The sequence below is a fragment of the Camelus dromedarius genome, unplaced genomic scaffold, assembly GCF_036321535.1.
Source record: "Camelus dromedarius isolate mCamDro1 unplaced genomic scaffold, mCamDro1.pat HAP1_SCAFFOLD_175, whole genome shotgun sequence".
NCBI classification, from domain to species: domain Eukaryota; kingdom Metazoa; phylum Chordata; class Mammalia; order Artiodactyla; family Camelidae; genus Camelus; species Camelus dromedarius.
Window position 1 is genome coordinate 360,461 of NW_026989793.1, and position 24,027 is coordinate 384,487.

General features: G+C 44.1%; 1 long non-coding RNA gene across 3 annotated transcripts in view; it reads left to right on the forward strand.

The window, feature by feature from the left end:
• LOC135320760 (uncharacterized) overlaps positions 1 to 24,027 on the forward strand; it is a 100,517-nt gene that overhangs the window by 14,130 nt on the left and 62,360 nt on the right. The window lies entirely within an intron of this gene.

Here is a 24,027-nt window from a genome sequence, read left to right on the forward strand (position 1 = left end):
TTACCCATAAAAACTCTGGTAGGAAATCTAAACAGTATTGTATTGAATCAGTCTATCAAAGCAAGAAGAATTAATGTCTTTATGGCATAAATTTCTTCTACCCATGAATATATCTCGGACCCTATATTTTCATATTTCCAGAGCCTGGCCCATGGGAAGTCCTCATTAATTGTTGGGTTTGTGAATGATGAGATTCTATACATCGTTAGTTGCAAACTGAAGCCTTTCACAGAAGAGAAAATAAACTCAATGAAGCCAAGTGACTCTCTGATGGTCAGAAAGAGTGACAGCCAGTTCTGGAGTGATCCAGTGGACTTGGTGTTTGTAACCAGAATTCTCCAGCACCTACAGCTAAGGGGATCAGAGTATTCTTTTATTTTTTCTAAATGGCGTTGCTTTTATTTTTACTTATTTTTTAAAATTATTTTTTATTGAAGTGTAGTCAATTTAGAATGTTAGTTTCAGATGTACAGCAGAGATTCAGTTATAAACATATGCATATGTATCTATATATCTTTTAGTTTGTTTTTAGTACAACTCATTACAAGAAATTGAATATAGTTCCCTGTGCTATATAGTAGGTCCTTGTCATTTATTTTATATTTATTAACGTGTATCTGTTAATCCCCCTTTTCCTGCCTGCTAACCACAGTTTGCTTTCTATGTCCATGAGTCTATTTCTAGCAGCACCGTTTTTGTAATATATGCTGGTTGGCTGCTTTCAGTTTCAGTAATTCCACCTTATCTGTGGGCATTTTCCTTCTGGTGGGCCTGTGTGTGGTTTGCTCACGTGATATAAGAGTTGTGTATTTGGGAGAACCCCAGGCCTCGTGTAGTGCTTGGTACAGAGTGCCCACTGAGCTGATGCTTGAACTGGGAAAAAAAACAAAGTGAATGTTGGAATTTCCACTATGGTTGAGACTTCCAGGTTTCTATAACCTGTTTATCCCACATTAATGTTGGCTGCACACATACTGGGTAATTTGGTGGAACTTCATGGTATGATGGTGTAGAGACGGGGCCTTGTATGCTTCTTCTCTTTCCGTTTTCTAAGACTCATTCTCCTGGGCCTTCCAGATCCTCCCCCAGAAGTGCCCAAGGCTGGCTTGGTGCTGCGCTGAGGCAATATTTGTTAATAAGGCCTTTTCCTCATCTCTTCTGAGCCTCCGTTTCCTTCTCTGCACAATGAAGACTTAGACTAGAAAAGTGCTTTTCAGTTTCTTTTAAGCCATGTTTCCTTTGAGAAACAGAAAATACAAATCTCTCCTCCCATTCAACATATAGATTTTGACACATCCAAAATGTGACATAGCTCTTTGTGGAAAATTGAAGTGATTGTGATTCCAGGTGGCACACAAAAGAGTCTTCAGAGATTTATTGCAGGGAGAGGGCAGGAAAGGGGCAGTATATCCCACTTTCTAGTGTGAGCACTGGAACAGGGGCTTGGGTTTAAATACGGTGTCCGACGTGGCCTCTCTCTATCTTTTTTATTTTTTTTGCCTCTCTCTAATCTTGCACAATGTGATAAACCTCTCTCCCTTAGTTTCTTAATGCGTCAAGTTGGGGTGATAATAATTTAAGTGTTTTGTGAAACATTATACACATAAGAAATTTGTTTCTCAGTAGAAACAAATCCTGCGAGGGAATAAGGGATTTCTTTAAAAAAAAAAAAATCTTGTCCACAGTACTCTGTCTTGTGTCTATTCTGAAGTTCCTTGAGGGTGAGTGTTGGGTCTAAACTCCATCGTGGGACAGGTGGCCCATGGGTCTGTGTGCCGCAGATTGCCCCCTCCTCCCCAGTCGTCTTCCTCTCAGTCCAGGATGAAGTTCCCTAGTAGATTTACACAGAGATCTTGTGGAAATGGCTTTTCATTTTATTGTTTCACGAAGAAGGGCTGCCATCATGATCTCTGTAGTCAGCTTTTGGTGGCCTGAAGGCTATGCAATTACGTTTTTCTATTTAATATAAAGAAAAAAATTACAAGTACAAAATTAGTCCTACGGTGGTGGCAGGGGTTCTTGAAAGTGGGGACCATTATCTTTGTTAGTTTCAGGTGCAGGGGCCTCTGGCCATGAGGACACATCATCGTGCTCCGAAGTTGGAGGGACCAGTGGGCTCAGTGGGAATGTTTACTGAGTGTATCTCATGGGCTGGGCATTGACCTATTTGTACTGTGTGTTCCTTATTTGAGACAGTGAGCACGTTTAACCTCAATAGCCTCTTTAATAAATTAGACTTTTTAATTTTGAGATAATGTAGATTCCCATGTAGTTGTAAGAGATAATATGGAGAGGGCCTACGGACTTTTTGCCCAAATTTCTTTAAAGGTTCCATCTTGCAAAGTTGGGATACAATTCAGTAATGACTCTCTAACCCTTTGAGGTTTGTGTTATTGCCCTCATTTCTATTCATGATTAAACTGGGGTTAAGAGGAGAACACAGGCCTGCCCAGGTCACCCATGGTTAGTGTAGAGTCGGGTGAAACGTGGGCTTGGAATTTCCAGGCAGTACCAACATGATGCTCTGTGGCAGGGAGCAGCATTCACTTTGCTTGTTTATTCATTCATTCAACAAGCATTTATTGAGTAAACTCTGTGGGTCAGATGTTATCATAGGTTTATCTGATTCTTCAGCACTATGGAGAATCCGGTAATGTTTCCTTCTTTTTTTAATCTGAGAAAATTAGCTCTGAGAGGTTATAAACCCCCCAAAGGAAATATAGCTGATAAATGAGGGATAGTAAATTTGTACATTTCCTTCTTTTTATGCAGGTGGTAACCTAGGCATTTTACATTTGTAAAGTTCCATAATCCAGATATATTCTTGTAAGGCAAGGATTTTTTTTTAATTGAAGTATACTCATGTTTACAACGTTGTGTCAATTGCAAGGTGTTTATTTTTTCTTGAATTTGGAATTCAAAAAATATTTTTTGAGGGGTGTAAATAGGTTAATTTATTTGTTTCATTTTTTTTAAAATGAGGTACTGAGGATTCAACCCAGGACCTCATACATGCTAAGCATGTGTTCTACCACTGAACTGTACTCTCCTCCCCAAAGCAAGTTTTCTTATCAAGTATTCTGCAGCTTAGGAGTTCAAATAAATTGGAGTTGAAATCCAGGTCTTTTGATCCTACTGTGTTTCTTTGCATTATATCCTGCTGAGGGGTGTGGAAGCAGTTCCTTTATTCATTCCTTTATTCAGCAGTTTTGAGCATTGACTTTGCATCAGGGCCTGGCTAGGTGCTTGGAAACAGAAAACAAGAAATGACCCTTTTCTGCAGAGGGCGGAAGCCTAGACCAAAAGCTGCGTAATGTGATCCGAGCTGCGGTAGCCATGTGCAGACGCTGAGGACAAACTGTACCCACGGCTTTGCTTGGGCTTCCCCTGCCTTCTGACTGGTACACACCAAGTCACCGCAACCCAGTGAGGCCCGCAGCCCGCAGCACAGTATGTACCTCGGTCTTCTCTTCCCTCTCGTCAGGGCCTGCAACATGAACATCCCTGACTACGTGCAGTGTGCTTAGGACCACCAGACTCTCCCCGTGGTGGTCCAACCCGTGGGGATCATCTCAGAGGAGAATTTCTTTTGCATCTATAAGCGAATCTCCTTGGTGAGGCAGATCATCCCTTGCGGCTCGCAGTGGGCACTCTGTATCCACTAGAGTCACCACTATGCGCCCGAGAATGGGTGGAGCGATTTCCAGACCCACCGCAAGGTCGTGGGCCTTGTCATCATTACCGACTGCCTCTTGGCCAAGACCTTAGAGAAGCTCCACGTGCAGAGGAGCTGTATGGCACCACGCTCTATGACTCTCGGCTCTTTGTCTTTGTGCTGCATGGGGAGGTGCCCGAGCAGCCACGCACCGACGTGGCCTTCAATTTACGAGGACTGCAGGGTGGTGGAGAAGAGGATCGAGGACTTCACTGAGTCTCTCTTCATCATGCTCAAGTCCAAGTGGCTGGACTCTGCATCCGATAAGACTGGGGATAATATCCTCCTTCTCTACATCCTGTTTGAGAAGGAGGACTTTGTGGGATTGGACACAGAGAGCAGGAAAGTCTACCTGGATGCCCGGCCACCCTGGCTATATGAAGGGTTGCTTCCCTACATCCAGAAAGGGATCAGCAAGGAGGAGGGCTGTCTTGTAGCCAAGGCGTGAGGGAGGTGAATCCCGCCGGTTTTCAGACGTTTAAAAGTGAATCCGCATTTGTTTCAGAGAGATTCTTTTAGGGTTATTATGGACACTTACTCCCGCTTTTCAGCCAATTCCCCTGGTGTGACCCCTGGAGTTGCTGTCCAATAGAGTAGCCAAAGCCACTGATGCTAGGAGAGCTGGGGAGGAGGCTGCTCTGAGCTGAGATGTGCTGTAGGTCAAATGCACATCAGACGCTGAGACTTGTCTAGTAAAAAGAATGTAAACTATGTTGTTTCTTTCTTTATTGATTACATGTCAAAATGATAGTATTTTACATACTGTAGAATAAGTAAGATATGTTCTTAAAATCAGTTTCTAGGGTTTTTTTTGGGGGGGTTACATTTTTAAATGTGGCAACTGGGAAACTTTCTTTACATGGCTGTCATTTCATTCCTGTTGGACAGCATGTCCTGGGACAGTCTCATTCCTTTGCTTATAGATGTCATGCTGAATCCTGAGACGCAGAATGAGGTGCTGGTTGAGCTGGGAGTGGAACCAGTATCTCCTGCCTCCCAGGTCCAGCACCTGCACGGCTCAGGCCCTCTCTCCCTGCCTGACAACCACCATGCCAATTTAGGACAACAGAAACACTGCCATTGGCTTCCAAATGAGCTCCTTACGCAGGGAAAAGCGTGTCACGGAGCATGGGGCACAGCAGGGAAAGATTCGTCCTCACTTTGTCCCTGTGATTAGGTCAACGGACCCACTTTGCCTTGGAAGTGCAGACGAGCTCTTCTGGGCTGCCTACCCCCCCACATTCTGCTCTGTTTCCCTGTGTATCTATCGAGATGTCCCTTGGGCAGAAGAAGGTGAGATGCCTTTGCCGAGAGGTGGTCCCCCTTTGCTGGGGAGAGTGTGGGAATCTGTGCCCCCCCGACCTACGGCCTCGGGCCTTGAGTCTGGAGAGGGCTCATGGCGGTCCCACATGTGACGGTCGGAGGGCCTGGCACGTGCTGCCGGGCCTGATGTGGAGGAGGTTTTCTGCGATTCTCTGTGAGTCTAAAATCAGATTCTACTTTCTGGTTGTTGGTAAGTTAGAGGAGAAGATGCCAGAGAATTGATAAAAAGAAAGTCCAGACCAGTCCTGTGAGTGACAGGCACAGGGGACCCGAGTCCCACCTGCTTGTGGTGCCTGGCGGGCTCTGGATGAATTTTCACTTCCTCCCAGGACATACCTCTATATCTTAAGGAAGGGGCGAGGCATGTCGTGGCCATGACCAGGACTTGTCCTCACAGGGCCCCGTGATCTACACTGCTTTCTCCCCTTCTGCTTCTTGTAGATGAGCTGGCAGATGTATTGGCCTGGGCAAAGCTGAGGACACAGATGCCAGCACCGTGCCACTCCCAGGCTGGCTCCATTCCCGTCATCTGTCACCTCCTGCTGAGTCCCCAGGCGTCAGTCAATGTCGGTACATCGGTGCAACGTAAGCAGGGACCAACATCTCCCCCTGGACAAAATGGTGGGTGAGCAGTGGAAGCCTGGAGCCCTGCCCCAGCCCCCGGACCAGTGCCTCTTCTTTTGTCACAGGAGGCACTGGTGACATGTTTGCTCAGCAACTGCTTGGCTCTGAGTCTGCAGACCCACCAGAGAATGCCAGCTTGTTTTTGCCTTTTGAAGTCTGTGCTTGGTATTTGGCGGAGTAGCTGGTTGTGTGCTTAGCCCATAGTGGTTGACACTGTCACCATTGTTTACCCAGAACCTTGTGTACAAGGCATGGCTCCCGGCATCAAAATACAGCAGTGCATTAAACCTCCCTCCTGGTGGGTCTGTCTGTTTTGGTACCGTAAGGGCTCAGCCAGCATCTGAACGTCAGTGAGATAACGCGGACTGTGAGCTCGGGTCAAGTAAGTTCTCCTCCAGTCACTTTTACTCCATTGTTGCTTTTACTATTACACAGTCATTACTTTTTTAAACAATGCTTTGGTGCAGGAACAGAGCCTAATTCTCTCCTGTTACTCTTGGTGGGAGTGAGTAAAATTGTCCAGCTTGAAATGCGACCACATTTTGTAGCTCAAAAGTTGTTTACACGCATCTAGGTGAAGTTTAGGTTTGGGGCGCTGACCACGTTGGGGTCCCCCGGCAGCGCCGCTCGCTTCAGGCCCCTGCCTTCCCTGGAACAATAGGTGAGGGTGGGTCTCACCGTCCCCTCGTCCCTGTCCTCACCAAACTCACGTAAATTCTTGTAATTGCTCTCAGTTATTTTTGTTCTCATGTGTTTCTAATTTTCGCTGTTCCTCTTTTCCTTTTTCTATTTCCCTTTCTATCTTGTACCGCCCTGTGAGCATGTTGTTGCGTCTGAAAAGTGGACTGTGCACACCCTGCATTGGAAATAGCGAGATTGTCCTCCGTGCTGTCCCCATAGCTTTAAAAAGCAAAAACTTAATAGTTGCCTTGATCCATATATTATCCTAGTCATTTTTTTATTTTCTAGATTTTTGGAATTTTTGCTTTGTTAGCACATCACCCACTGGTGTTTGATACCTGTTAAAATCCTTGCTTTGAGGAACCAGTTTGGTCCTCCTTATGTTTGGTGACAAATGCGCCCTTATTAAATTTGTTTGATTGTTTTGAAGAAGTGAGATGTGAATTGATTTAGGCGGCTGCTGAGGGATTTTTTTCAAGGAGTATTTAAACTTGGAATGTCAAAATCTGCAGCATCTTCCTTGATTCGGGCTTTTAGACAAACGTGCTTGGCACGCGGCTCAGGGCTGTCGCTGTGTGACGTGCGTGACGGAGCTTCCTGGCCGGCGGTCACTGGTGAGAAAGTGGCAGTCTCGGGGGTGAGCAGCTGCAGGGGATGCTGTTGGAAGAAGCAGTCACCGGTTTTTTGTTTTTTGTTTTTTCATTCACCTTCCCGGTGCCATTTACTTAACTTTGCCTTCATAGAGAGGCAGGAGCGGGTCTAAACTCCATGCCACTCTTATTTTCCCTTTACGAGGCTGGTTTTTCTGAGTATCAGAACAACATGGCCTTCTCCTAAGTAGCTGGCTCACTTGGATCTGGTGGACACAGGGACCGCTAAAGGGGACTGTAGCTTCCTCTCTGCTCCAGCCAGTGGGCATTCAGAGCCGGGTCTGTGGTTTGCTCCAGCAGCCATGCAGTCCTCCCTGCACCAGCCTTTACTATTAACCCATGATGGCAGTAAATAACTGACTCCGTGTCTGTTGCAGCTGACGTCCACCACTGACGGCCGTGTCGTTAGTTTGCGGTAGTGAGTCTCCAACACCCTATTCAGCTGTGAAGTGACCTTGCAATCTCACCCACACCCTGGTTCATCTCACCCGGGGGAAGGGTTTGGCCACCACCGTCATGCTGGCCATGAGACTTTGTTTCTCCTTTCATGCCCTGGTCCAATTGTGGACACTTCATCCTTCACTGACTTGGTCTCGCTTGAGACAGGCCAGACGTTCTGAAAGAGCCCATCACATTCTGGGGGGGAACAGATCACAAGAATCGCAAGTAGGAGTCTAGGCTCTCTGGGTTGGCAAATGCAGGCTGGGATCTGTGAAGGCTGGGCTGTGCCCTGAACACAGGCCTTTCCCGTGGCTCCCGAGAGCCCAGGGGTCGGAGTGAGAACAGCCTTGCCTGGGTTCCCCCATCCTCATCTGCTCACTGGCAGGTGTGTCTGCTAACTAGGAACTCCCCCAAACTTCGGGACCTTCAAAGTTCAGACCACAAGAGAACCTTGAGTCCCTTCTCCTGGGCCTCCTTTGTGAGAATCCAGTGCCTTCTGAGGTGACCAGAGGCAGGAGATGCCTCCCCCTCCAGGGAGCTCTCTTCGGAGGACTGTGATGCACTGCACCTTGCTGTCAGCTTGTGGGGTTCCATCCGTGGTCCTTGCAGAACCAGACTTGAGACTGGCTAAGCAATAGAAATGACAAGACTGATTCCAGGGCAGGGCCGGGGGGAGGAACAGGGGAAATTGAATGTGACCTCAAACACCTAGGTGGGTTCTGGGTCTGTTACTAAAATCTGGAGCCTGGGAGGTACCTGCCAGGAATCGAACTCTAGAGTAAATGGTGGACATGAGGCATTTTTAACATTCCATTTGTCATCCAAGTTAGGACTTCAAAGAGGCACTCGGTTCTATGGCCCCGGGGCTCAAGTGAAGGAGCCGGACTAGAGATACACGTTGGGAGTCGTCATTCTTAGCTGGTGTTCACAGCCGTGCAGGTGGATGAGCTCATCTCGAGAGGTGCAGACTGAGGCTGAGGCGGGTCAGGGCTGTGCCTGTGTTGGAGGAAAGCCCAGACCATGCAGCTTTGGCGTGTCACTCAGTGGCGTTTGGGATTTTCAGAGCAATGGCATTTATCCTTAAGGGTCTTGGGGGTGGGCAGGGCCACCCAGGAAGAAATCTGAATGGAGGGTTGTGGCCACGCGTGCGCGTCTGGGGATGATGCAGAGGCTGCATGTTCCAGGAGGGGAACCTCCTCGGAAGATGGAGTCGGAGTGAGGAGTGTTGAGAAGGTAGTCACACTCACCTGTGAGGGAGGGACAGAGGCCTAGGGAGTCTCCACCTAGTGGACTCTCTTTCCCACGAACAAAAGGCCAGCAGTCAGAAGATTTGAGGTGAGAAGGAGCCAAAGTGGAGAATGGTGGTTGGACAGTTCTGGAATAGTCTCCCTGCAAAATAGAGTTTAAAAAACCCAGACTCTTAAGAACATTGATAGTGACGTTGGAGGAGATAGTTCTTTTTCTGGCCTCCTAAGGGTAAGACATGTATCCGGGGATACACAGAAGAATCGGGCATTCTGGTCCGGGGCTTGACCCTTACCAGTGGGAACAGGGCAAGTTTAAAGGGGGAGAAGGGCAGCAGAGGGAAACTAGCCAGGTCTCGTGTCAGGTAGCAGTCGGCCTCACTACTTGCGTGTTGCATTCACATCCGTGCCTCCCAGGTGGGCGGTGGCAGCCCACTTTTGCAGATTGGGAAGCCTTCTCAGAGGGGTTAAGGAATTGGTCCATTTCGCGGCTAGTAAATGCTGTAGCAGGATTCAAGCAGGGCCTTGTCAGACTTCAAGGGCATTTTCTCTCTACTAATTCCGGTACCTCCCTGTTGTACCTGGATTGGTGAATTGGGTCAGTATTGGAGCCTTTCACAAAAAGTACGATTTAAGTGCCTCAGGACTCTTTCCCAAAGCTCAGTGTTCTTTAATGGTTCAGAAGCACCGCAGTGCTTTTCGCCCCACAGAGGTAAGGTCTTACTCTTTTGACGATGACGTGGTTGCAAATGACGTACAGGTGCAAAACCAGACTTAGCAGCTTCTGAAGGGAAACTCTCCAGTTCTTCCTTGATAGGCTTTCTTCCATGGGATGTAACCTGCTGCAGCGTATGTCTGAGCTTTCTGTATGGAGTGAGGGTTTGATATCCAAAGTTAGCAAATAAGGGTCAGATGGAGAAAATCGACGTTAACAATTTATTTTGGGGTTTCATTAGACAAGATGCACTATCGCTTAATGGCCCATATAACGTATGTAATTGAGTACAGAACATTGCATTCCTTACTTTCTAATGAGAGCTGTCTTGCATCATAAGGTTGTCTGCTTTGGAACTTCAGCTCAGCCAGTAGGGCACCTGTCAGTGTGTTGGTGTGATTGCATTTACACAGTGCATGTAATCTGGGCTTCCTCTGCCCCAAACACTCCAGTGCAGAATCATAGGCTGTAGCCATCACTTAGTTATACAAATACTTCTACAACTATATGATACAAAAAAAAAAAAAAAAAAAACAAAGAGAGAGAGAGAGAGATTGCCTTTATCAAATTTCCTTTGATTTTAACTGCAAACTGTTGTTGAGCAGCTCTGGTTTCCTTTGGATATGAATATGTACATTTCTTTGCATGTAACTTGGATTTTAGACTAGAACACCAACCTCTTGCTTTCCATGAGCCACAAAAATCATAGCCAAATGACATACGTATTAAACATTTTATTCTTTTCTTCTGAGACAGAATCCTTGAATCTGGGACTTGGGCTGTGATTTTGCTTTTTGCTCTTCCCACCCCTCTTATCGTCTCACTCCTTTTTCCCACGTGGCCTCCAAGAGGTCATGGTCTCAGAGGAGCAGGTGGACAAACACCAGTTGGTCGCCAAGCAGTCCTGCTGTAGAGGGAGCCCAGCCAAGAGCTAAAGGACATCATCAGAGAGGGCTTCCTTGAAGAAATGTGCTCTACATTCAGTTATGAGGACAGAGTAAGAGTCAGCCAGGAGAAGGAATCAAGAGGGTGACTCAGGTTGCAGGAGCAGCCCGAGTAGAGGCCTGGAGGCTTGTGGGGTGGGGACTCGGGGAGAGTGCACTGTGTGGTCCAGGGTGGAGGGTGCCCCTGCTTGGGAGGACACTGGAGTGGGCCTAGGGATGGAGGGCTTAGGAGGAGCTTGGTTTTTTACTAGAATTGACACAGAAGAGGCAGTGAAGGGTGTCAGCAGAAAGTGACCCTCAGGAGAGGTACTCCTGGTTTTGCTTCTGATGTTCTACAGAAAGAAGGGGTCGGGGTGGGCGAGAGCAGCTCTGCCCGTCCCTTTGAGACCCACCCCTTCATTCATTTATTCATAAAACATGCAATTCTGAGTGTCCAGGGGAGAGAGGGTGGACTCACAGTAGTAAGCAAAATGTATTGCTTCTTGAGAGTTTAGCATTGTCAGAAGTTGTCTTAGCGTAGAATGTTCTAGGAACACAGCAGGGGCACCTAACCCAAAGTGTAGAGGTTCGAGGGAAGGAAGGCTCCCTTGACAAACAGTCAAAATGGGCTTGGAGGCAAGTGGGAAGTAGCAGCAGTTCAGGGGGCGCCTGAGGTCATTAGGGACCTGGGTACTGAGGTGAGGCTGGGCGAGCAGCGTCGGGGGTGGGGCTAGAACTCTACCAGGGAGCCTCTGAAGGGTTTGAAGTGGGGTGATGTAATCAAATTTGTGCTTTGGGAAGGCTGTCCTGGCTCCGTGTGTGTGTGTGTGTGTGTGTGTGTGTGTGTGTGTGTTTGTGTGTGTGTGTGTGAAGCAGGGAAGAGGGGGAGAGTGCCACCAACTGGGAGGGTCATTAGAAGACCATTGACAGGCTGGGCGGCCACCAGTGGGAGAGGGGCGTCGGGGCTGCTTGGGGACGGCAGGGGCAGTGTGGATGCCGGATTTCCTCATGGGGAGAGCTTATTAACGGGGACCCCCTAGCGGCACCTTGTGGCTGGAAGAAAACGGATGCAACCAGGTGGACTTTTCTCTTCTTCCCTGCATTGTGTGATGATCTTAGCTCAGCCAACATTTGGAAGAGAATAGCTAAGTTTCAGGGTAGCACAGGACATTGTTGAGCTCGTTCGAGAGAGATCTGATAGGATTTAGTCTTGTGTTGAGATCTGCATGTTCACTTAGCTAGAAACGTCCCGTCTTTTGGATTTCCATAGGGGTATTTATTCTTGATAAAGATTGCTTTCTTGGTGAGAGGAAATTTAATACAGCTGCTGTCTTTCTCAAAAAAAATCTTATCTTTTAAGAAATTTAAAATTCAAAAGAATAGCAAAATTTAAAAATGATAAAGTAAGGCTTTGGTGTAGTTTCTTTGGTTTCTGAGTTAATGTAGAGTTAGAGCCTTTGCATTACTTAAATAGCACATCCTTGTCAGTATTTAAAGAGCTGTTAGTGAGCGCCCCAGGCCCCACTTCTCAAAGCATCATTGAATCTTGCTCTGAAATAGTGAATTCATAAAGGTCTTGTTGGCAGAAGCCAAATAGTTGGTTTATAATTTGCAGCATAGCACCCTTTATAAAATAATAATAGGTTCAAAATTAAGAAAGTGGAAAATAATTGATTTTTTTAAAGCTGAAACATAATCTTTCTTGTGTTAATGTTGCAACTGGAAATTTCGAAAAGAAAAATCCTACTGTAATATCATCTACGTGGAATACATATATGTCTATCACGTTTGCAATGTAACTGCGCAGTGGTTTTTGAAGTCAGGACCATTCCAGCTGAGTTACTGGCAGTGATGGTTGCTGGTTTTCAATGGAAGACCCTAAATTTGCCTTCTTAGCTTTATTCTTTTCTTTTCTGTTCTCTCTCTCTCTCTTTTTTTTTTTTTTTTTTTTTGTAGTGAGAGGGCTCAGTAGTGCTTTGCCAGCATGATTTTGGGGCAATTTGGGGGCAGATATCGTGCACAAGCAGTGAGAAATTTCCATGCATTTTACTTTCCTGACATCACCATGGAACATGTGGGGGTTTGTGCCTGCAGGCCGGGATGCTGCAGGACTCCCTGGTCCATCACCTTTATGTCTTGGAGCTGCTCCAGTCAGTGAATGACTTTCTGTGTCTTGGAGGTAAGGTGATCGGATGCAGATGATCAGATGTGTAACTAAGTAATGTTACTTGAAATAGAAAACCTATCAAAAATGGCTCTAAAATACAGGATGAGGGAGGAGAATTGGCTGAGCTGCTTGCATGGGGAATATTCTCAGGTGACTCCCTCATTGTGTCTCCTGTCACTCGCCCCCCAGCCCTGCACGGCAGTCATCGTGAAGCAAGCATGCATTTTCTCAGAAACGCGCTGAATTTCCTTGTGCCTCTGTTTGTTGGCTTTTTTTTTTTTTTTGAAAGCACATCTTGCCCTTTGCTTAAATGCCATCCCTGCCTAGTCACCTCTTACACTCATTCGTCTGGAGCTCGTCCATACATAGCTGCTGAATGGATGAACAGAATGTAGTATCTCCATGTAGTGGAACATTATTCAGACGTAAAAGTGAATAAAAAAGAAAAAATAAATAAAGGGGAATATGAAAAAGGCCACCTGCTCTGGGAAGTCCACCCTGACTGCTCAACCCGCCCTTTTCCCTTTGAAATCCAATCACTTATGCTCCTCTCTACTCTTTTTGATACTACTTACCACCTTCTAATAAACTTTAACACTTTCAAAAAAAAAAAGAGTGATGCTGATACCACTTCAACCTGGACGAGCCTTGATAACAGCACGTTAAGTGAAAGGAACCAGACACAAACGGCCACATATTGTTGAATTCAGTGATCTGAAATGCCCAGAATAGGCACATGCAGAGGCAGAGGGCAGGTGATGGTTGCAAGGGGTTGGGTGGAGGGGGGTAGGGGAGTGATTGCTAGTGGCAGGGGTGTTCTTATGGGATGATGAAGTGTTCTGGAAATAGATGGTGGTGAGGGCTGCACAACCGTGAGTGTGCAGAAGACTGCTGAGCGCTGTCTCTGGGAGTGCCTGTGGTTGGGGGCAGGTTTATTTTGTTCTCATCCGTGAAGAGTCATCTTGTGCTGAGGCCATTCTTCTCCTGTGAGTGGTGAGGGTCAGAAACTTTGCAGAGTCATGTGTTATTTTCCCACTTGCTGAGTGTAGGCAAAAAGGGTTTAAGCCTGAGAAAGTGCTCCATCTGCAGAAACGTCTTTTAGTTTTGCATGGTGTAAAATTCTTGAGAGCTTTTTAATAGTTGAGGACAGCCTGTGGGGGGGAACAGCCCGTGAATCCTGGGTGAGTCCCGGAAGAGCTGCGCTTCCCTCCCTGACACGGGTGGGGATTTCACCCCCGTTCAGGCATTGAAGGGCCCAGACCCGAGAGCGGAGTTGACAGTCGTGATTATTTACATGTATCCGCTGCTTCATCTTGGATATTAATTTCAAGCTGAGTCAGTATGTGGCGGCAGCCTCATCCTACGTCAGGAATCTATAGTATCTGCTCTTTGAGGTGAAGACCTGACAGACTTGATTATTTAACAGTCTCCCTTGAATTGATATGTCAGATTCCTTTGTCAATAATAGAACAGCAGAATTATAGACGTCCTTTATTGCCGATGTGACCTGGAGCAGGTTTAGTCTCTGTGCCTCAGTGGCCTTATCTTCGGTTGGGGAAGATGATAACAGTGCTTCCCTCAGAGGGTCTGGTGAGGGGGGAGTGAGAAGCACAAAGGGAGGACTTACACGTGATGCTCATGAATGACCGAATTTAGTGCTCCCAGCCTGGTGAGGCCTCAGGGGCAGAGATGGCAGAACAGACCATTCATAGCCGGAGCTCGATCCGTGTTGGCAGCTGTTATGATCAGGATCACCCCTGTGGGTTATCAGGCAGTTTTAAGACTTCGTAATATGAATTCATGAATAATGTTAAAAGATTAGACAACTCAGATCCGGTTTACATAGTTCTCAAGATTTCCTGTGAGAAATGGATATTTTTTTCCCCATCTTAAATCTGAGTTGATTCTCTAAAAAAATTCTGCATTCCTCCACCTTTTTGAGTTAATTCTCCATTTCTTAAAAAAAAAGTTTTTAAATGGAGTTACTGGTGTCTGAACTGAGGGCCGCATGCATGCTGAGCACATACTCTCTCAAGTGAGGTATAATCTCCCCCCTGATTTTTTTTAAACTTTACTTTCTTTGTATGCAGAGGTTAGTGACCTCTAATTCTTTTTCTGGAGACTTGTCCATGAACCTGTAAATCTATAATTAGTGGACATAATTTGATTTATTAAAAAAATCAATGGAACATTCTGCAATCCATTCAAAAGGAAATGCTCATTGACATAAAATGTTTCTCCTTTATGGTGATTTCTAATTTTTGGTCTGCCTTAACTTATTAAAAGTAATCCTCATCATCATAATGACCAAACTTGCTCTGAGTGGACACTTACCTAAGGCTAAAATGCTTTCCTCATGTTTTAATTCATAGCAGGTGTTTAAGGGTAGGTATCAGTGTCTCCTTTTCTGCAGCTGAGGGGTTGAGAGACGGGGCAGCTTGTCCCAAATCTCACGCAGCTGGCGTTGGCAGGCTCAGGGCTGGAACCCAGGCTGCACAGGATGCATTCTCAATGGCTCCTCTGATCAGCCCCAAGTTGAGTGGTTTCCCGAACTCCTGTGAGTCCATAAATGACCGATTTTAGCGATCTCAGCTTCATGAAGCCTTCAAAGGAGAGACACCAGTGAGAATGTTAGACAGAGTGGCATAAATTAAAATTGTACATTTTCACAAATGTTGCTTTCTCAGGCAATGAGTTAAAAACTTTATATTTTTTTTATTTTAGTGCTCTGTAAACACTAAAATCAAAACATTAAAAATGATTATACTGCAAAATTGGAGTGGACTTTGAAAGTCCAACCATTTCTAATGATGTTGCTTGTTTTTCTCTAGTGGTGCTTATTGACAGAAAAATTTACAAAGACTGAATTGTTTCTATGTAGTCTTAGTATGGAGGAAAGTTTTGTCAGTGAATATTGTAAGTAAAATCTTTAATCTTTTCTTTCCTGATGATGAATATGTAAGTTGTTTTCATGGCTTAAGTACATTTCCTCATTTGTGAAATTTGAGTGATGCCCTTTACCTTGTTTGACTGTGAGATGTGGACGCCTTGTATATGAAGCACCCAAGAGCTGCTTAGTAAAAATATGCTGTCACAAGGACAGATAGTTTAGAAGGATCAACTCTGAATACTAAAGAGGGTGGCCTGTTTCTGATGCATATTCAATATGCATATTTATGAATATATGAATATGGCTTAAAGTAACAAGGATTCAGTGTTTTGTGTGTGTGTGTGCAGTATGAAGTTTTAATGAAATCTTTATCATTCTAGTGAGACAGGGAGTAGTTAAATCACGTTAAGCAGACGGCCTTGAATATTATTTACACAGAATGTGTGTTGTTACAACTCAGAATTCATGTTGCCGTGTAACCATCCACTCAGACATTTAAATTCGTAGGAATCTGACCAGAATCATTAAGTTTAGAAAAATCTACATTGATCATTTTCAGGGAATAAGCTTCTCTCTTTTGTGATTAAAGAAAATTTTGATTTATTTTTCTGCACTCTTAATAGGTTTTAAAATATCAAAACATTGATTTGACATGTCACTTTTATTAATAGAATAAATCTCATGCTGTTTTAATGTGCAAATAAATGTTTTTGAATTTCAATACACTTGTATGCTTTCCTGGCTCTTTGAGAAGTATTTTGCAAGATACCTAGATTAATTACTGTTGGAAAAATACAGAAGTGACTTTTATGAATATAGGCCTAGTACAGATCTGTTGGTTTTTGCAACAGTGCAAGACATGAGGCCTAGGAGAGATTTGCTGCTGATTGCCAGGAGGACAGATCCCAGATCTCAGTCTCCCCTCCTGTAAAATGAAGTGGCTGGACTGGATTCTTTCCTCTAATAAGAAGTTTCCATGAGCCTGTGTCTTTTGTTTATATTCAGGAGTATTAGCAATGTCAGATTAAATACTGAATACACCTCCCTTCCCCGAAGCAAAGTGCAGTATGTGCTACATAAGATATAATTATCTGATTCTTCTTTATGATCCAACAGGGAATTTTTGTGTTGCATCTTTCCCAGCAACCTGGAAGGTGTATATAGCCATAGGTGGTGCTGTTGCACCTTCTAACAGTCTTAATATTCCTTTTGCAAAAGAAGGTTTAACAAATGTTATTTTGTTTTAATTCCGTTGCTTAGTGCTTCAGAATAGCACAATGTCCATTATGTCTGTCTACCTGGAAAAATTATTCTGCTTATGGCTTAGACTTATTCTGTCATCTCGCTGTGAACATTTCAGACTTGCTGTGCAAACAATGGCAAAATCGGTCTTTTCTTCCAGTGTTAGCAACCAGTGAGCCGGAATTTTATAAAGCAGCTAAGAGCGGCCTCTGGAGCACCTTAAAGCTGGAAAGTGTACTGAGTTCCCTGAGTATTGACCCAGCAGCTGTGTATCATTTGTTGGGAGGTGATTTTGTACATATAAGAAGGGGTGTAGTTTTTTGTCTTGGGTTTGCGTGCACGTGCTGCCACTGAGCCACGTGAGCCTGAGTTAGTTTGCTCTGAGTTTTTCCCTCGTCTGTGAGATGGGGACGCTCGTATCTGCTTTGCAGAATTGTGAGAATTAGAAATTATGTAAAGTGTTTAGCACAGTGGGAATGTCAAAGGGCTCATAAAGTTTAGCTCCTGTTTTGTATGAAGCCATCATTTTACAGTCTTTGGCAGTTACTAAGAAACAGGAAAATAAGAAAAGCTGGTTTTATGCTGAAAGATATTTGAGGAGGTTCCATAGTTCCTATACCCATAATTTAGCATCAGCAGGGTCAGGACAGTTACACAGTCGCCCTGAACCAATGTTAAGCCACAGAATTTTTTGTTACTTCATATATATTGGGGCTTAATGGGACCCAATACATATACACATGTTTTCTCCAGCAGCCAACTGAGAGATGACACAGAAGAACAGGCAGGCGATAAATGTCTCCTGTATTACTGATGAAGCCACGTTCTCCATGAACTTCAGGGCTGTGGGAAAATGCGTGTCATGATACTGTGCCCCAGAACTAGAGACTCATGCAGTCCCAGTTAGCTCTGGGCCACAGTGAGCCTTCCCTTAAGAGGATCTTCCCCATCATGCACAGGGCTGCCTGCCATGGAGCTGAGCATCCCGGGTGCTTCCCAATGGTGGCCAACACTGGAGGGAAAGGAAAGGTTTCATATGCCCTGCTTGTAGATCCGGACTCACACCTCAATCTGTTAATGTGAGGAGGGCTAGCCGTTGTCCAGGGGTCAGGGGTGTGAAGGGAAAAACACTCTCCATGGACCAGATTGTGGAGGAGGCATCCCTTCCCTCAGTTTAAACAGGTGGTGGGATGCAACAGAAGGGTGCTCCCCAAGAGTTTATAAGAGGGGAAATAAGGATTTCCTTTGGGACTCAGACTAGCCATGAAACACAGAAGATGATTAGAAGGGAGATTTGTAAATCACTTTCTTATTAAATTCACATTTGTTGAGCACCAAAAATGTGCTACATTCTTTTCTGAGCGTTTTACAGAAATGAATCCTTCAATCTTCACAACAAGTGAGTAAGGAAGTTTTGATAGTTATCCCAGGTTTACAATGTGGAAATTGAGGCACGGAGAGAGTAAGTAAGTTGGCCAAAGTCACAGAGCTAGTAAGTGACAGAGCTGGTATTTAAACCCTGGCTGTCTGGTTTCCAGGCTCCCAGGGATGGGCTTTGGGTGTTTAGAGGTATCTGCATCCCTGGATCTCTGTACCTCTGTGCATCACTTAGCCCAGAAAGGAAAGGGAAAGGAGAGTTACACAGGTGCTCATAGTCGTGTCTCAGCCACAGTCCACGGACAGTGCACTGTGATTGGCGTTAAATGTCTTCTGGGCAGCAGATCTTTTCGTATAACAGAAATTTAGTCCATTCAGTTAATCCAGAAACCCTTCCTGCTCTGCTTCTGTCCACTCTTGTCATGTGACTGCCTGCCTGTGATTGGGCTGTTGAGGAGAATCTGTACTCATGGTTGAACTCTGATATTTCAGTCTGGTTTGTAGTTTCACATCTCCTGTTACATTAATAAATTAAATTTCTGGTTTTCTTGCATCAGTCTCTCATGTGTTTGGTTAATGTGAAACCAGTCCATGGGAGCCCAGGGGTGCTGACGGTATAATTTCTGAGCACGTTGTGGCACTTCTACCTGTGCGGACCTGCGTGGAAGATTTCTGCACAGCAATGACCCAGGCACTCATCTATAAACGCTGGGCGTGCTTGCTGTTAGATAGTACATTATTCCCAAAACAGGGACCTGGCTGATCTGGTGGTCTGCTTTGTAATGAAGATATCTAAAGAATTTATCTTGTTCCCCTCTCCCCATGTCTCCCCTAAAGGTAAACTAAGCCTTTTTACTCATTGCGGATTCTACAATCTCTGCCTCATCCCATCTTTCACGAAGTTCCTCCTTACTAACACACAACTGTTAAAGACTATTTCCTTTGATTATACACAATAAATATGGGAGCATTTGAGAGGTTCTTGGAGTTGGCTCCCTAATCCCTCTCGCTTTCTTTCCTTTTTCCACAGTCTTGAGTAATTCATTCCATGTTGATAAGACTTCTGCCAGCCAGAACCCACAGTTCCAGGTGAGAAGGATGCAGACTTTATCTCTCCTACCCGAGGGAGAGAGAGAAGAGAATTGAGGTCTGCTCCCCCATGGTCCCTTTCTGCCCCAGGGCCACTCATGTTCACCTGCAGACTTCTGGCCTCTGCTCACAAGGCCTCTGTCCCAGGACTGACTGCAGCCTTTTCTTCCCTTGTCTATATTTCCTGTGCCTTTCAGAAGTTGGTCTCTTCTCTGCAATTCAACCCTGGCAGATGTGATGGTGGTCAGCGAGCTGGTGGGCAGTCATTTGGTGACTCCCAGGAGCCATGATGATTCTCCTGAGTCTCTCATTCGGGGTTACAAAACTGTGGAGCACCGGAGGAAGCCCATTCACGTGAGCTCAACACAACATCACATCACTTTCATTTTGTTTTTGAATTTTCAGTGGAGAAAGTATTAGTAGGAAACTGTTCCAGATTTTCGGCCGCCTGCTTTCCTCATCATTATTTCCTTGTTGGCTCTGGCGCTTGTTTAAAGAACCAGGTTTCTTCTCTGGTCATTTGTATCAGCTGGGCTTGCCGAATCCTTGATCTGCATTTGAAGCAGAATGCTTCTTCGTGATGTCAAACTGATTTTCCTTGTCATGTCTTAATAATTTGTGTACACTCATCAATTGTTTCAAGTGAAATGCTCTTGTCCAATTTCGGTTAACTCACATTTGCTGAACTCCTGCTTTCATGCTGAGGGCAGTTTCTTCTTCCTGTAATAAAATTTAGCAATTTGCATTTACTATGGGAAGGTAACTGGCTGGAGGTGCTTTTGTTCTTACCAGTTTTAATAACAATTCACCCATTAAAATGTACGGCGGTTTTTACTCTATGCCCAGAATTGTTCATCCCAGTCAATCTTAGAAAATTTTCATCCCCCCAACAGGAAGCCCCTTACGCATATGCAGACATTCCCATCTTCCCCATCCTCCCACAGCCTCAGAAAGCCACTTTTCTCTCTCTGTGGATTTGCCTGTGCTGGAAATTTCATGTAAATCGAGTTACTTCATGTAAGTGGAAGCATCTATTGTGACTGACTTCTTTCACACTGAGTAACGTTTTCAATATTTGTCCACGTTGTGGCCTGGGTCAGTACTCTATGCCTTGCTATTGCTGAATAATATTCCACTGTATGGCTGGGCCCCTCTGTTTACCCATTCATCACGTGATAGACATTTGTGTTGTTTCTGCTTTTTGGCTGTGATGAGTAATGGCGCCGTGAATATTCCTGTAGGAGTTTTTATATGAACATTTGTTTTCAGTTCTCTTACGTGTGTGCTCAGGAAGCAAAATTGCCTGGTCATTCAGAAACCAAATGTTCAACTCTCTAAGGACCTGCCAGGCGTTTTTCCAAAGTGGCCAGGCTGTGTTACATCCTCACCAGCAACGGCTGCGACCTCTGCATCTTCTGTGTCCTCATTAGTGCTTGTTACTCTTTTTTTGATTATAACCTATTGTAGTGAGTGTGAAGCGGTTTCTCCTAGTGGTTTTGACTTGATTTCCCTTACAGCTAATGATATTGAACATCGTTTCTTTGTGCTTGTTGGCCATTTGTATATTTTCCTTGAAAAATACTTTTCAGATACTCTATTCATTTTTTAATTGAGTTGCCTTTTTATTGTTGAGTTGTAGGAGGTCCTTTTTTTTTTTTTTATAGATACAAATTCCTTATCAGATAAATGATTTGAAAAAATTTTCTCCTGTGTGTTGTTTTTTCACTTTCTGTATGGTGTCATTTGAAGCAAAGTTTTTAATTTTGATGAACTCCAATTTATCTCTGTTTTCTTTTTTCCTTGTGCTTTTGTGGTAATATTTAATATCTGAGGTATTTTATTTAACCTTTTATATATAAAATAACTTAATTATTAGGACCGTTCTAGGAGACGGGTGCTGTTTTTGTCCCCAGTCTATGGATAGGAGACTGAGATTCAGAAAATTTCACTGACTTATCAGTGTCAAAGCTACACAGTGCTGTTGGAATTCAGACCCTCATGTTTGTCCCAAGTATCTGTGATCCTCACCACCATGCTCCACTCCTTCCTGGAACCGTTAATGAAAAAGTCTTTACTTTTTTGATTTCTTGTTAGTTTTTTTTTTCTCATTGGGGCTTCATCTCCTCATTTCCTTAAAGAGATCAGTGTAGGTTTATTTTAGGTCTCTTGTAGGCAGAAGCATTGCTATCAGTTAACTTCTTTATTACTCACTCCCCAGTGATGGCTTTTGCTAATTGACCTAATCAAGTCATGCTTAAGTCTTTCCTTCTCATGACACTAACAACAGAGTCATGAATTACTGAATGCTCAAAGCAGAAAGTACTTGATTGATTTTATTTTGCTAACCAATCAAACCAATCAAATAAATACCCGGTGTTGAAACATACGGTAAGCCCTCCAGAATAGGGTCACTGTCTTCCTTGTGTTTCATTTGTTTGGTCACAGTGTCTGGATAGTGCCTTGCTGTCCAGCAGTTTTGTTAGGATACGGTGCTTGTGAATCATTCTAAGGACAGAATTTTGACAACAGACTGTGTTGTTCATTTCACGGGGGAAAAGTTAATATAGAAATACTGCTCAGATCTATTTTAAAATTAAGTTTGGAAATTTGAGAAGAGTTCAAGAAACCATACAAAGATCTTTTTCACTAATTTTAGATCTATCTTAGACAAATTATGGTTACATAGCAGAGTAACTTATCAAGTAGATTTGACAAGAGGAGTGTATAATTGATTATTTGTTTTAGTTGAAATATTCTACCTGGGATAAAATATTCAGTGCCCATAAATGAACAAATATGTTTGTATTTCTATGCAACATGGGAGTAGACTTCATATGTTTCTATAAAATATATATGACTGTGTGTTTTATTCTGTCTGTCAGTGTTTTTATAGTTTTTCAGCAATGTTGTAACTTTGGAATTCTTCTAAGAAAATCACCTCAGATTCTAGTGCAGTTTGTACTGTGTATGCTGTCTTATGCATGGGATTCCACTGTCCCCTTAGTGAGGAATTTCCTCTTCTCTTGTGTTAGTATCAGAGTTAAAGGAAATGTGATTTCTAGGCCTTTGCTTTCCATGTGTTTGCACTTGGGTGTCAATCACAATTTTCCCTTTCTTGAGTTTTCATTGTTCAATTAGAATTTTTGAAAATAATTTGTTGCATCGGTCTCCCTAGAAACTTGATGTGTTTGTGCTTTTCAGTTTTCAATTAATGAAAAATGTAAATACACTCTTGTTTTTAAGTAGTCCTTTTTCACTAGATATTTGTTTACCTCTTTATAGTTAAAATATTTTTTTCCCAATGAGTGAATCGGTGTGTATATTTTAAAAGAAACTTTACTTTTTATTCTTTTTATTGTAACAGTTATATTCATTGTAGAGAATTTAGAAAATAAGGATAAACACAGTAATAACTTCACAATGGCCTCTAATCTCACCTGGAGATACAGTTGTAAGGATTGAAATTGAGAATTACAAGTCCTCTTAAATTGTTCTTCTTTTTCAAGTACGATTTGGTTACTGAGACCCTTGAATTCCCATATGAATTGTAGCAGCAGCTAGTCAGTTTCTGCAGAGAAGCCCGCTGGGATTGTGATCGAGACCACGTTGAATATACAGATCGCTTTGAGGAGCACTGCCATTCCAAGAGCTCTGACTTCTGATCCAGGAATATGCGTGGTGTGTCTGTCCAGTTATTTAGGTCTTCTTTAATTTTTTTTTCAACAATGCTTTGAGTTTACAGAGTTTTATTTTACTTTTTGTTTTTTGCCTTTATACTGAGGACAAGTGTGCAAGGTACCACAATCAGAAGTGTATTTGAGCCCCGCCACTTGCTGCCACAATGGTCACTGCGCACTTGCTTCACCCGCTCTACAATCTTGCACAGAATAGGACCTCAGTAACTCTCTCTCTCTCTTGAATGATTGTATGATTGTTGGATGATGCTTGAGAGTCCTTGTGATGATTTTATTTCCCCAGCCTTTCCCCACTTCTTTACTATGCCCTTTCTCTTCCTTTCCTCCAGCCTGGGTTTCAGTCTACCTGTGGCATTGATTTTTCTTGTCTGTAGACACTACCTTTCACTGGTTCACGATCATTTTACATGTGGGCTGTGGAAAATTGCTAGATGTCCAGAAAGAGCCAATCGATTGCATGCTAGTATTTTTAGAGTGTGTTGCTGTTTTATCGATTGAAATTAAATCAGGCTGACCCCCTGAGCCCTCCCGTGAGCTGTTTTCGCCTTCCTACAGGTGATACTGCTCTGGTTGCTGAATGTGCCCTTTCCCCAGACTTGGTTTTGGAGTTAAGTCACCATCAGTGGAGCCCTCTCTTTAAAAGATGAAGAGAACATTTGCTCCTTCTCCCTGGTTGGGGACTTGGATGAGATGAGGTACCAGATAAAGAATGGAGCCCCACCTCATTCTAACACCCTCTCGTTCCATTCCTTTCTCCAGGGAAAAAGAGTACAATTCAACACTATAAACATTGATTGTGAGCTAATGAGATAGACAGGACAACCGATCATTTATTAAATATCCTTTCATGCCAGAAACAAATGTATTATACACACAAAAAGCACACAAAGCACGGTAGTAACGTGATTACACACGTGGGTCCGAGTTCGAGTCCTGCTCTGGAGTGACCAGTCCTGAGAGATGGAGAAATGTTAGGTCAGATTAGCTTCTCCCGGACTTGTTTGCTGTCCTGCAAAGACGGGCTTGCTAGGCGTCCCTCCCCCTTAGAGGTGCTGTGGGGTGTAAATGGCGCGTGGGCAGCCCGAGCACAGCTGCTCATTCCTCGTAAGGGCAGGATAGAATAGCTTTTGTGATTACGGCTTTAAGACCGTCCCGTGTAGACTCTTAGTGCTCCGAAGGGATGCCTTGTGGTTTGGAGATGGGATTCTCACTTCTGTAAATACCCAAGGATTGTGTTATTGGGCCGTGCTG